The sequence below is a fragment of the Crocodylus siamensis genome, chromosome 5 (genome assembly GCF_052110815.1).
Source record: "Crocodylus siamensis isolate JL-2025a chromosome 5, ASM5211081v1, whole genome shotgun sequence".
NCBI lineage: Eukaryota > Metazoa > Chordata > Crocodylia > Crocodylidae > Crocodylus > Crocodylus siamensis.
Window position 1 is genome coordinate 133169752 of NC_143399.1, and position 12053 is coordinate 133181804.

The 12053-nt window shown below is 46.1% G+C and overlaps 1 long non-coding RNA gene across 2 annotated transcripts in view; it reads left to right on the forward strand.

Moving 5' to 3' along the window:
- Position 1: 1 nt before the first annotated feature.
- LOC149864613 (uncharacterized) overlaps positions 2-12053 on the forward strand; it is a 51833-nt gene continuing 39781 nt past the window's right edge. Inside the window, exon 1 of one of the 2 annotated variants that reach the window (XR_016442193.1) lies at positions 2-52. This is a non-coding gene — a long non-coding RNA (uncharacterized LOC149864613). Of the gene's footprint in view, positions 53-5263; positions 5352-12053 lie in introns of those variants that run through there. The other variant, XR_016442195.1, reaches the window with a different exon arrangement.

Here is a 12053-nt window from a genome sequence, read left to right on the forward strand (position 1 = left end):
TGGGGGACTTGCAGGCGGTGGTGCGTCATAGTGCGCGAGGGTCGCGTAGGAGGTAGGTGGCTCTGTCATAGGCGCAGCTGGGGCAATCAAGGTTGGCTGAGTCTAATTCTCTCCTCCCATCCCTCTCCTTCCCCGCCGTCAGGGGTGGAGCACATGCGCGCGCAGGCCGGCGGGGTCACGAGGCGTCTGGCTGCGACGTCGTTCTAGTGCGGGGGTGGGGTGGCGTGGGGCTGTCATCTCCCGCTGCTGGGTCTGGCCCGGGTGACCCAGAGCCTGGCGGGGTATGCGACCCCTCTTAAAGTTCTGAAGCGTTAGACTGGCGGGCGGACGTTGGATTGGGCGGGGCTGCTGCGCCTGATTTGCATATTCCGTTGTGTGAAGGAATGTAGGGCGCAGAACTCCTCTGGAGCAGGATGAGGTGCGCAGCATCTTTAGGGTGGCTGTCATAGAGAACCGTCCTTTAAGAGAAAAAGAGAGGACCTAAAGACGTAGGGTTTTGTATCAACAAAAGACAGAGTAGTAGAAAACCGAAATGTCCTCCTGTGATGGCCACTTATTGACAAAATTTTGGTCTCATGACACACCAGAGATCTGCCGCTTCGGAGCAGGCTCGATTGAATCAGCACATGAGCTGAGGCACGCTGCGCTGCATTGCATGCAGTTATATAAGTGGTGAAATGCACAGAAAGTAGTAGGGGAGTGCTTTTGGATTAAAGCACCTTGTATATGTCTTTTTGTTGTTGTTCAAAAGTGTGATACCTCCATTTTCTCAGTACTGACATAAGTTTCACAGCTCATACAACTGCAGGCATCGCATCACCAAAGGCGGTCTTCAAAGCACCCAGAGCTGCGGCACTTGCACGTGTATAAATGCCCCGTCAGATGGAAAGGAGGATATTGACTACATGAGTGTAGGGAGGGCAAAGTGAGGTGTTGCATGTTAGACCCTGCTAAGAGTGCTTAAAACAGGAGTGTCCACTCATTCACTTGTGCTAAGTGCCTGAGTGTTTCAGTCTTCTGCCCCTTCAGGCCAGGCTTAACTAAGGGGTATGCTACACAGCTCTTACTAGAACAACTGCAGCCTGCTCTGTGGAGATGAAAAATGAGCCATCTGTAGTCCTCCAGCATCCCAGGATGCACCACTTCAAGCCCCAACTCCCTCAAGCAGGGCTAGAACCCAGGAGTTCTTATGCATGTGCAGCAAGGTTGTTCCCACATGCTCTAATTACAGTGTGTTGGCGCAGACTTGATTAATTGTGGTAATTACCGTGTTCCAGCTGACGCCAGAGTTGCATGTATCAGCATCCCCATGCTGGAAAATGACTGCAGGGGTGCTTTAACAAGCTTTAGTTAAAGTGCCCCTGCCACCACTTTCAGTGTGGGGATGCTGATAGACGTGACACTGGCAATTTAATTAGAATGGCTCTCAGACCTGCTCTAATTAAATCCCCACCTCACCCCCGCTGCTACTCCTGAAGCACATGTATAAGTGCCTCAGGTGCCCTGGCTCCTAGTCACATCCTTGCTTGCCAACCTGCTAATGGCAAGTCCAAGCTGTGCAGGTGAGAAATGTTTTAACCTTTGATACATGACTGTTTATTACAGGTTGTCACTTTAACACCACGTTCCACAGATTTAGTGTAGTCTAAGTGTAATGTGTAGTTTCACCCTGCAGTCGTTCAGTCCCTGTCTGTTGTCCCAGGCTTACAGGGTAAGTACTAATAGTTTACCCTGGGACATTATCAAGTACATATGAATAGTAATCTGGGTATTACATCATTGATTCAGTGGCAGAAAAGGAGCAGTGCATTCAGTCAGCCATTCACTTAACCCTGATTAGTAGGGCCATGTGTATACATACCAAGGCCACAATATTTGGGGATGAACAGGGGCACAACATGTTCAAGGACACAAATACAACCTGTGTTCCTAGCTTAAATGTGAAATGCTACATATTCTAGTGAAGAAGGGTGTGTGTATTAAGGGAACAGCCCTGGAATTCAAACAAGGAGCCCTTGTTATAAGTAGCTTAATAAAGACCAGATGGATTGTGGCATGATGCCATTTAAGATTACCATTTATATAACATTATATGTAGTCACTGAGGTACCAAATCTATCCATATGGAGCTTGGGGAAGAGTTGGGGCTTAAAATATTGGATTGGAGCTTCTGCTGTTACTGGACCATTTTAGGATTTGGATCTTTGATTTCAGTGGTGCGTGTTATTTATCATTAATAGTATTTTGTGTAATTTGAGTGTCATTGGTAGGCTTTTCAACCAAAGGTTGTTACCGAGAGGAGGAGATCCTACAGGCATGGTAGTAAATTTGGTAAAGTAAAATTTAAAAGCCAGACTTTTTTTTTTTTTTAACTAGATTGTGTACTATGATGGTTTAAGTCTGGTATGCATTGAGAGGTAAGATACCACAGTTGTTCAGTCTTGTTTCTAGCCCTGGGTAGCTCAATGGATTATAGTGCTATAAAAAGATTTTTCAGCCTGAATGATGAACTTAATAAGGCTGTTGAACCTGCTGTAAGTGTCTTAAAATCAGTTATACCCACTGATCCCTTCCCTTCCCTCTCTAGCATAAAATCCAAAGGCATGTTAATGTCTAGGTATTACAAAAGAATATCTCCCTTCAGCAAGTCAGTGCAAGGATACAGAAGATGTTAGGAAACACTGGTTGCAGCAAAGTGTGAGTTATTTTAAACAGCGAGGAATCCCTTTTGTCAAAAACCAGGAAAAACGTTGCTTCAAAATATATTTTTTGGATATCTAAGACTACCGTGGTCTTGTGCAAAAACGTTTGATACATAAGGACTGCTCATAAGAAAATGATTGTGAGTAAATGCAAGGACACTGGTGCTAAATGAAGTGGCAAATTAAGAGCTGGAGTGGAGGTTGGGACAAGGCCACTGGAGCTGGGGTGGGGAAGGAACAGGGCTGGACCCCAAGCAGCAGGAGGGAAGGGGGGAGCAGGCCCAGACGTGGGGCGGGGGGAGGGAGGGAACACAGGGCTCCATCCCCGCCTGCCCCTTGCCCCCGACATTCCTGACAGGCAATTGGGGGGGGTGTACACATGCGCGCGCGCGTGTGTGTGTGTGTGCGCGCACATGCGCGTGTATATGCATGTAGGGGTGGGGGGATGCGTGTGTGTATATAGGGATGGGGAGGTGTGCGTGGGTGTGCGTGTGTGTATATAGGGGTGGGTGTTTAAGTGTGTGCGTGTCTGTGTGTATGTATATAGGTGCATGTATACGTATATAGGTGTGTGTGTATATGTTTATGTGTATATATAGGTGTGTGTATATGTGTATATAGGTGTGTGTGTATATATGGGGGGGTACGTGCTTGTGTGTGTATATAGGGTGTGTGTGTGTGAGTAAGAGGATGAGAAGTGACTTAATAGTCACCTACAAGTATGTCAGAGGGGAGCACCAAGATCTGGGGGAGCAACTGTTCAGGAAGGCACCCCTTGGGAGGATGAGGACCTATCGACACAAAATAACAGAGGGAGGATTTAGACTGGACATAAGGAAGAACTTCTCCATAAGGATAACTAGAACATGAAACGCACTCCCAGCAGAGGTAGATGGATATGGATATGGATATGTAAATGGGTGTATATAACCTTGGTCAAGTCATTTAGCTTCTACAATTTTCCCCTTCTGCAATGTAGCAGTGATACTTATCTTGAGTTTGTTCAAGCACTTCAAGAACTCGGGATAAAATGTACTAATTAGAAAGAGAGAATAATAGTATTTAAGTGCATACTGCATTATATTATTAGAATTCATAGCCTGTATATTTATTTGTAGAGCTTCATCCTGCACAGGCAGGTGCTTATGGTTGTATATATTAAAAGTGATAATAAGTGCAGGGAAACCTGATTCACTCTTAATGTGAATACTGCTGTACCAAATTAAGACCAACCAAGGGAATAAGTACCTATAGATCAGGGATGGGCAATTATTTGGGCCCAGGGCCACATAGGGAGTTTTGATGAGCTGTTGCGGGCCAAGTCAGCACCCCTGCCCCTCCTGTGCAACAGCTCGGCAAGACTCTTTATATGGGATGGGGCCACAGGCAGGGGGAGCCAGTGTTCAGGAGCAGGACGAGTGATTCACTCCTTGCATGCCCCTGCCCTCTGGAGGGGGTGGGGGGAAAGAGCTGCTTGGGTGCTAGGTCCCAGGAGCCGGCCAGGAGTGAGGGGGAGGGGGTGCAGCAGAGTTTGGCCAGGTGGCACAGTTCATGGCATTCTGCATGGGGTCAAGACCTGCTGGCTTCTGCCCAGGTCAGCCCATGCTGCACTCCCACCTACCAGCCCCACCCTAGCCAGCATGCACAGCTTACCGGCTAGGCTTTTTCCAGTGTGACAGCTCCCCTCACCCCTGCTGGCATCTCCTTCTCCTGACCTTGCTGTGCTGCTTCAGGTGGGGAGGAAGCTTTAGGTGTGCCGCTCTTGCCAAAGCAGCGCAGCAGGAAGAGGAGCCAGCTTTGGAGGCAAGGGGAGCTGACCAGCACCCATGGAACTGTAGCCACACCAGGAGAAGCCCCATTGGAATCTTTATGCGCTGGTTGGGGCTGTGGCTGATAGGCATGGGCAGGAGCGCAGTGCTGGCTGCCCTGGTCTGGACTTAGCCCCATGTGAAGCACTGCAGGGGCAACTGCAGGCCAGATCCAGTCAACTGACAGGTGGACCCCATGAGCCAGATACAAGCAGCTGCTGGGGTGGATCCAGTCCACAGGCCATCTTTTGCCCACCCTTGCCAAAGATTGTTAGGTCTTAAATGTGTTGCTCCTTGAGGTGAATCCATTTCCCCCCACTCAGTCTTCTCACCAAGTTCATTTCCAGAGAAGGGTGAGGGCATTGACATTTTGCTTACTGTGAAATAATACAGGAGGTCCTCAGACTTGCGACACAATTGGTCTTAAGTCAAAATGTTGCAACTCGGAACTGATTTTCTCATAAGAAACAACGTTATAAATGGGAGATTCGTTCCTGAACCAAGGAATGATACCCTATTTTCACCAAAAATGCCCCAGGATTTTGTACTCGATCAATTATAGATGAGTAATATAGCTACATTAATGTACTTGTATCATAAATAGGAATCATATTGATTTGGAAGGACTTCTCTGAGGTGACTTTGCTGGACTTTTTGATGGGCTCTAGGTTGGAATTTTTTAAGAGTTCTTGGCTGGAGTCTTCTTAGGAGTCTTGGCTGCAAGTTTTTCTGGAGTCTTGTCTGTTTTCTTAAAGGAAGTGTCCAAGCAAGTTTGGACAGATGTTCTCCAGAGTGATGAGCGACACAGCAAACTTGTTCACTGTTGTGGCATTGCATCGCTGTAAGTAGAGACTGTTGTCATCAAGTTGAAATGGTGTCAATTTAGAAACATTGTAAGTTGAAACATTGTAAGTCGAGGACTGCCCCTACTTACCTTCCCTGTGCTGATGTTTTGCCTCCACTTGCATTCAGGGTACAGGCAGCCAAGTAGTAGTACACCATGCAATTAATTTCCATATAACATGTTTTCCTTTAACTTTTTTATAATGGCTGAACTAGTAATTTCTTCTGTGTTGCTACTAAATAATGTGCAGCATCTAATCCCAAGATACATAATTTACATTTCAGGAACTGACATCACTTTGAGGTGATTGTTGTGTTGTTCATAAATCTGAAGTCAGGCGTAATATGAACCTAGTCTCCTTCTGCTGCTTTTAGCTCCTGTGTCAGTTATCCCTTGCAAATACAGTATCATAAAGTAGTAGAATGGCCAGCTCTTGATTAGAGACTTAATACTTGCTAGGAGCATGGTACTCAGAGCTGCTTCAGCTGTTAAATCTGGAACAGACTCAGTGGAAACCAGAAAATAGGGCAGCAGCATTTTATAGAAGCATAAATAAAGGCACAAATTGAAGCCTATATTGCTGGTTTAGAGTAGGTTATACTTTAATGTCATGGATAGGGCTAAATGTATCAACTGATATTTTACAGGCACTTTGGTTTATGCAGCTATGTATGAGTTTTCTTTCCATATGTAATTTGTTGGTTTTCCCCAAAAGCCTACTGTGAAGCAATGCAGGTACTTCAGAATATTTTATGGTAGCATGAAATGGATCAGACTGATGTATAAAGCATTGACAGGTTTAATTATTCTACAGATGCACACCCTAATGCACCTGGATTTTCTGTGCAGAAAATTCAAGTGTATTAATTGCATGTGTAGACGCACCCAGTACATGTACAGAAAGATGCATTGTAGAACTCACAGCCCAAGGCTCAGTCAGGATTATCTTGTTAAATGCACCACTGACCAACCTTGACAGTGGCATAAAAATGTAAACAGTTTTAACCAGTCAGAAGATCTCAATGCATGAAGTCCCCTCAGTTGTAGTGAAGCATTATAATACTCATTTTACAGATGGAAAAATTGAAGAAAAGAGAAGCTAAGAGACTTGCATAGTGTCTCATAGAAAGGTCATGGGCAGATGAACAATTACAGTTTTAAAGTGTGTCAGGCCACTGTGTCAGCTGATCTAATTTGTCCCTCTGGTGCTGTCCCACAGAAATTGAAACTAATGAAATTGGTGGTAAAGTCCTGCAGTTTAGCTTCCATTTTCTTAGCAACTGACAATCCTCTATGTACAAGAGGTCTATGCAACCATCACACCAGGACCATCAATGCGTGCACATAGGCAAGTGTTGAGGAGTGGTGGCTGCCTTAGACCTACCATCCTCCTTTTAGACCATCAAGACAGAGTCCAAAGACCAAGTCCAGATGTTCAGTGCCTCAATGGTTGTAGCTTCTGCCAGAGAGCAACAGGTTAGAGCTGCTGCTGACTGCCTAATGGCTCAGCAAGGCCGTGTTTCTGTCATAATGATGTCCCTTAGCCTTCTCAACCAAGGAGTATACACAAAGCAGTGGGGGCTAGGGTTTTGAGGTCCTTATATTTGCCTTACTCTGGAAGTTGCAACATTGCAGTATTTTATAGGAGCTACCCCACTATGAGTAGCCCCACCACATTGCAACCAAGCCTTCCAGTTGAATGCTGTTTATGGTCATACCCAGGACCCTTAGCTTCCATTTACTGTAGGATAAAGAAGACATGTAAAAGTTACAGTGGCTTCAGTTAAGCCATAGTAAATTCTAATTCTCCCAAACAATGCAGCTGTTTTGCCTGCCCACTCCCAAAGTCTTTGCAAGAACTGGGAACAGAACTCCTCTCTCCAGACTCCCAATCTTGTGCTTTAATGAGGAAAATGTACTTCTTATTCATTTTATTTTTTGTGCCTTTGTTTTCCATATGTGAAAGAGTGGTGCTCATAACTTTGTAAAGTGATTTGTATTCCCAAATCACATGAACAATACATAGGGATCAAAGGTTTCTTTCTAATAATTGTGTTAGTAAAACCAATTAAAAAAAAAAAAAAAAGAGGAGGACACTAGTAAGGTCCAGGGACGATGCCCTCATGAAAACCTGATCCTCACCCATTTCTAAATGTTACCTACAGCTCGCTGCCAGTGTGAAGATAATTCATTAACATAAGCAGGTTACTCAACTAGTCTGGCCATGAAAACCTCGTGCCTCATGAGGCTGGGGGGATGTAGGGGTGTGGCAGTGGCGAGCAGGGACTGCTTTGCAGGTGGCCACGGTGATGTTGGTGGCAAGGATGGGCCAAGCGGGGACTGCCCACAGGAGGCTGTGGTGGTGTCAGCAGTGGGTGGGGGTTGCAAGTGGCAATCGGCAACCACCTGCAGACACCACCAGCAGTATCAGCAGCAGCCAGTCTCTGGGGGTTCCAGGCCAATCTCAGGGGGTGCACATGGACCCCTACATCTCACCAATGAGTCTAGTGATGAATACCATAGAAAAAAATAATGATAGTTTTATTCAGAAATCAAGTAGCGTTTTTTTGTTTGTTTTTTTTAATTAACTTTATGGGAAAGCACTTTGCGTTTGTAGAGCCAGTTGTGCTTTGTGTTGCATATCTGGCAGACTACTTCTGGAAAGATTTTGGTTGGCTTCTAGTTTTTACTTGGAGAAAAGACAGGCCACAGGAAGTTCTGTACTTATGGCCCTTTTTGTGTTGAAATTGAGGAATGGAGAGCACATCCTTCAAGAATTGTGCTCTTCCAATTATTAAAAGATTTATTTCAGAACTCCAGTTGACATTTAATGTTATATTTTATGTTTACATTCAAACCCAAACTTAAGATACGGCAAATCATTTGAAACTATAATCCAGGTTTGCGTTGAAGTAGGAACAGCGGAGCATGATTAGAAACAGCAAGGAGATGCTTATCATCAGTATGATGTATCTCTTCTTGCTAACAGATTATTAATTTAATGATTTACAGCTGCTCACTGTAATTCTAGCACACAAGGCAGAAATACCTACTAAGACATCAGTAGTCTGTTCTGTAGGAGTAAAGCTGTGAATTTGAGATTCTTCCTCAAATTGTAGGGAGGCCTGGCAGTTCACTGAATCTCAGGTTAAAATACAATTTTCACTGAAATCTGACCAGTTTGGTAGATTCAGGGATTCATGTTATGTGTTTGTTGACTGAAACAAATCTCAGATGTCCATTTTAAAGAAACCATTTGATACACCATAATCCTATCACCTGTGCACCAGTTTGTGTTAACATTAGTATTTATATTGGAGAAGCACCTACAATTTGCAAGATGCTGTGCAAATATATAATTTAGTTCCAGTTCTGAAGAGCTGAAGTGTGAAAAGAAATAGAGAATGCACAAAGGCCATGCCTAAGGGCTAAAGACAGACATTGAAAAAGCCAGAGTTTGAATTGAGTCAAGATTTGCAGGTTAGTCTAAACTGCCTAGGTTGAACCCGTTTGTGCCTGCACATCTGTGCTGTTATATGCCTGCAGTTGCTCAAGTCAAGCACCGGGGGTGCTAGAGCACACCCTTGGCTGTAGGGAAGCTCTGTTGGGGGCTGTGGCCAGTCTGAGCTGAATTGGTCAGAGGTGGATTCAATCCCCCACTCCCTGACCTACCAGCAGGGAACCAAGCCGAGGGTGTCCCCCTGTTGCTGCTGCAGTGGCAGGCCAGCATGGCCCCTGAGGCAGAGGGGGCAGGGAGGGGGGTTATTCTCCCTTCTGTCACCACTGTCCCTTGGGGACCACAGCCAGACCGCTGCCAACTGGAGGAATAAACCCCCTTCCTCCGGTGTCTGGGACAGGGGAATAACCCCCATCCCTGCACCTTTCCAGGGGTCCCTGCTGGCTGACATCTGGCCCTGCCAGGAGGGGCTGGCTTGGGAACAGGCTTCTCTGGCCAGCTCAGAAGTGCCAGTGGGCCCCAAGCCCAGCAGCTGCCACCACTGCACTCCCTGCCCTCTGCAGCACCCAGGGCTGCAGCTGCACAAACAACTGAGGGCTGGCTCGGGCTGGGGGTTGTTCTGTCCCCAGCTGCCTCTGCCATGGTTGTGCCATGCCATGCTGCTCTGGGTCGGGGGAGCAGGAAGCTTCTGCTCCATGTGTGGAGCTCTGGCTCCAGCTCCTGGACACCTTGGAAGGTAGAAGGTGCCAGGGAGGAAGGCTTTAGTCTGGGGGCTGCAGTTGGAGTGCCAGTCAGGGCTGGGGGAGCTTCCTTCAGCCCAGCGGCTCCCAGCCCAGCAGAGGGAAGCTCTCCCAGTCCTGAGCAGCGTGGCATGGTGCAGCAGGAGCTGTAGCTGTAGATGAGGGGAGAAACAGTCCTACTGGGCCACGCCAGCTTCCCTTCTCCTGTAGCAGTTACTCCTCCTCCCATTCCTGCCACTCTGGGAGGTGGCAGCAGTGGGGGAGCTTCAGCCCATCAATTTGTGCCTTGCACATGGAGCTCCGGCTGCAGCCCCTGGACTGAAGCCTCCCACCCAGGCACCTTCCACCTTCCAGGGCATCCAGGAGCTGGAGCCAGAGCTCCACGCACAGGGCAGAAGCTTTCCAGCCACCCAGAGCAGCATGGTGTGGCACAGCTGTGGCAGCAGCAGCTGGGGACAGAACAGCCCCCCTCCTCAACCAACCCATAGCCGTTTGTGCAGCTGCAGCCCTGAGTGCTGCACGAAGCAAAGGGCACGGCAGCGGCAGCTGTTGGGCTTGGAAGCTGGCCAGGGGAGCTTACTCCCCAATAAGCCCCTACCTGGTTAGATACTGGCTGGCAGGGCCCCTTGGTGGGGGGGAGGAAGGGGCAGGGATGGGGATTATTCCCCCTCTCTCCAGCAGAGAGAACAGGCAGGGGCTTATTCTGCCACTCGGCAGTGGTCAGGGCAAGCGGACCCAGCTGCAGTCCCCCAGGGACAGTGAGGGTAGAAGGGAGAATAATCCTTCTCCCTGCCCCCTCTGCCCACTGCAGTGAGTGGGGAGTACCCAGCAGACCTTGCTCAGGCCTCTGCCTGTGGGACAGGGAAGGGAGAATTAAACTCTTCTCTGGCCAGGCCCCTGTCCCTGCCTGTCTCTGCTCTGGCTGGGGGAGCAGGGGGGGTGTGGCCAGCCCTGCTGAGCTGGAGCAGAGAGTCCAGCCCAGGGAGCATGCTGGGATGCTGGTGGACTCTGGTTTAAGTTAACCCAGGAAGGCGTCTGGAACAGATATTTGTATAAACTGTTTTGAGCCAAATCAGTGAAGTCTGATACTACATTCAAACAGGTTTCTCAAACCAGTTTTAGTCATTTTTTTTAAAACTGGTTTTTGTGCACTGAATATCTGTTCTGTTATACGTTTAAACCAGTTTCTGATCCCTTAAACTGGTTTATGTGTAATGTCCGTCCCTAGCCAAGAGGTGCAGCATGCAAACACTTCATTGTTTAATGAAGCATAACCCAATTCAGAAATACTTCTTTCTAGCCATATTTTGACCAATATCATGTAGGCATCATAGTTCAAATATTTAATTTCTCCTCATTACATCTCATTGTTTTGTTTTGTAGACCATTCAGAAAGTATATTAGATGCACGTGGGGTTGTATGGGAGGAAGCACATGCTCAGGGCGTTAAAGCTCACTTACTAGCAAATGAAGTGTATCAAGTCTGGAGAGTATTTATTTTTGTTATCCATTAAGGGACTTTTGCCACTTGAGCAGACATTTAATTATTACACAATTAAAATAATTTCAGGTTATTTCCATTTAGTTTTCCATCCAGTTTCTCAGCAGCTTTGGATTCCTTATTATAAAATATCCTAAAACAGATCCTGCCCAACATTTTTTTTTTTCCCTCCGATCTGTTTTATATTGTAAAGTTCTGATCCTGCAAACAGCTTTATTAAGTTGGCGGGACTAATGGGTTTGCATATAAAGGTTTACTGAATTAAGGCTAAATTTGTTAAATTTTTTTGATACATGATAACTTTCTGGACATTAGCAGTGAATATAATCATATTACAAAGTATAAAATTAGACTATAAACATTTTGATTATTAAAAGCAAGACTAGGTGAGTTAACAATAAGATGTGGACAGTTCTCCCTCTGAATCACCAGTTTATTTGAAATATGATCCAGTACAGTCTGCTGCTACTGTAGTGGCCTTCTGTAGAAAATTGTGGTTGGAAGGGGCTCAGATCAAAGAACATACCAAAATGCTGGCACTCTTTATAACCATCAGAGACCAAAAAGTGAATCGGCTTGGAGACTGAACAAACTTCTTTTATCTTTGGACAGATTTCCTCTAGAACAGAATTAAGGTGTGTTTACAGGGCAGTGATGGAAAGTTTGCCTTGCTGCTGCTGACCCCACCTGTGTACTGCAAAATTAATTGCAACAAATTATTGTCATGCTTTATCTGCCTCAGACTTATTAGTGTACAATACATTATACAGTAATAAGGCCAAAATCTTGTGATGCAACATAGATATTTCCACCCATTGCATTTAAAAATACATTTTTTTGCTTGTTGCACAGCAAACAAATGATAGTATTATAGACTATTTGTACTGCAAAAGGAGGTAGTACACAGTATGTAATGGATAAACAAAAGGTCTGTGCTCTTATGCCTTTCAGCTGCAGTAAGCAATGTTGGAGGAAAAAATTCAAACAACTAAAACTGACTA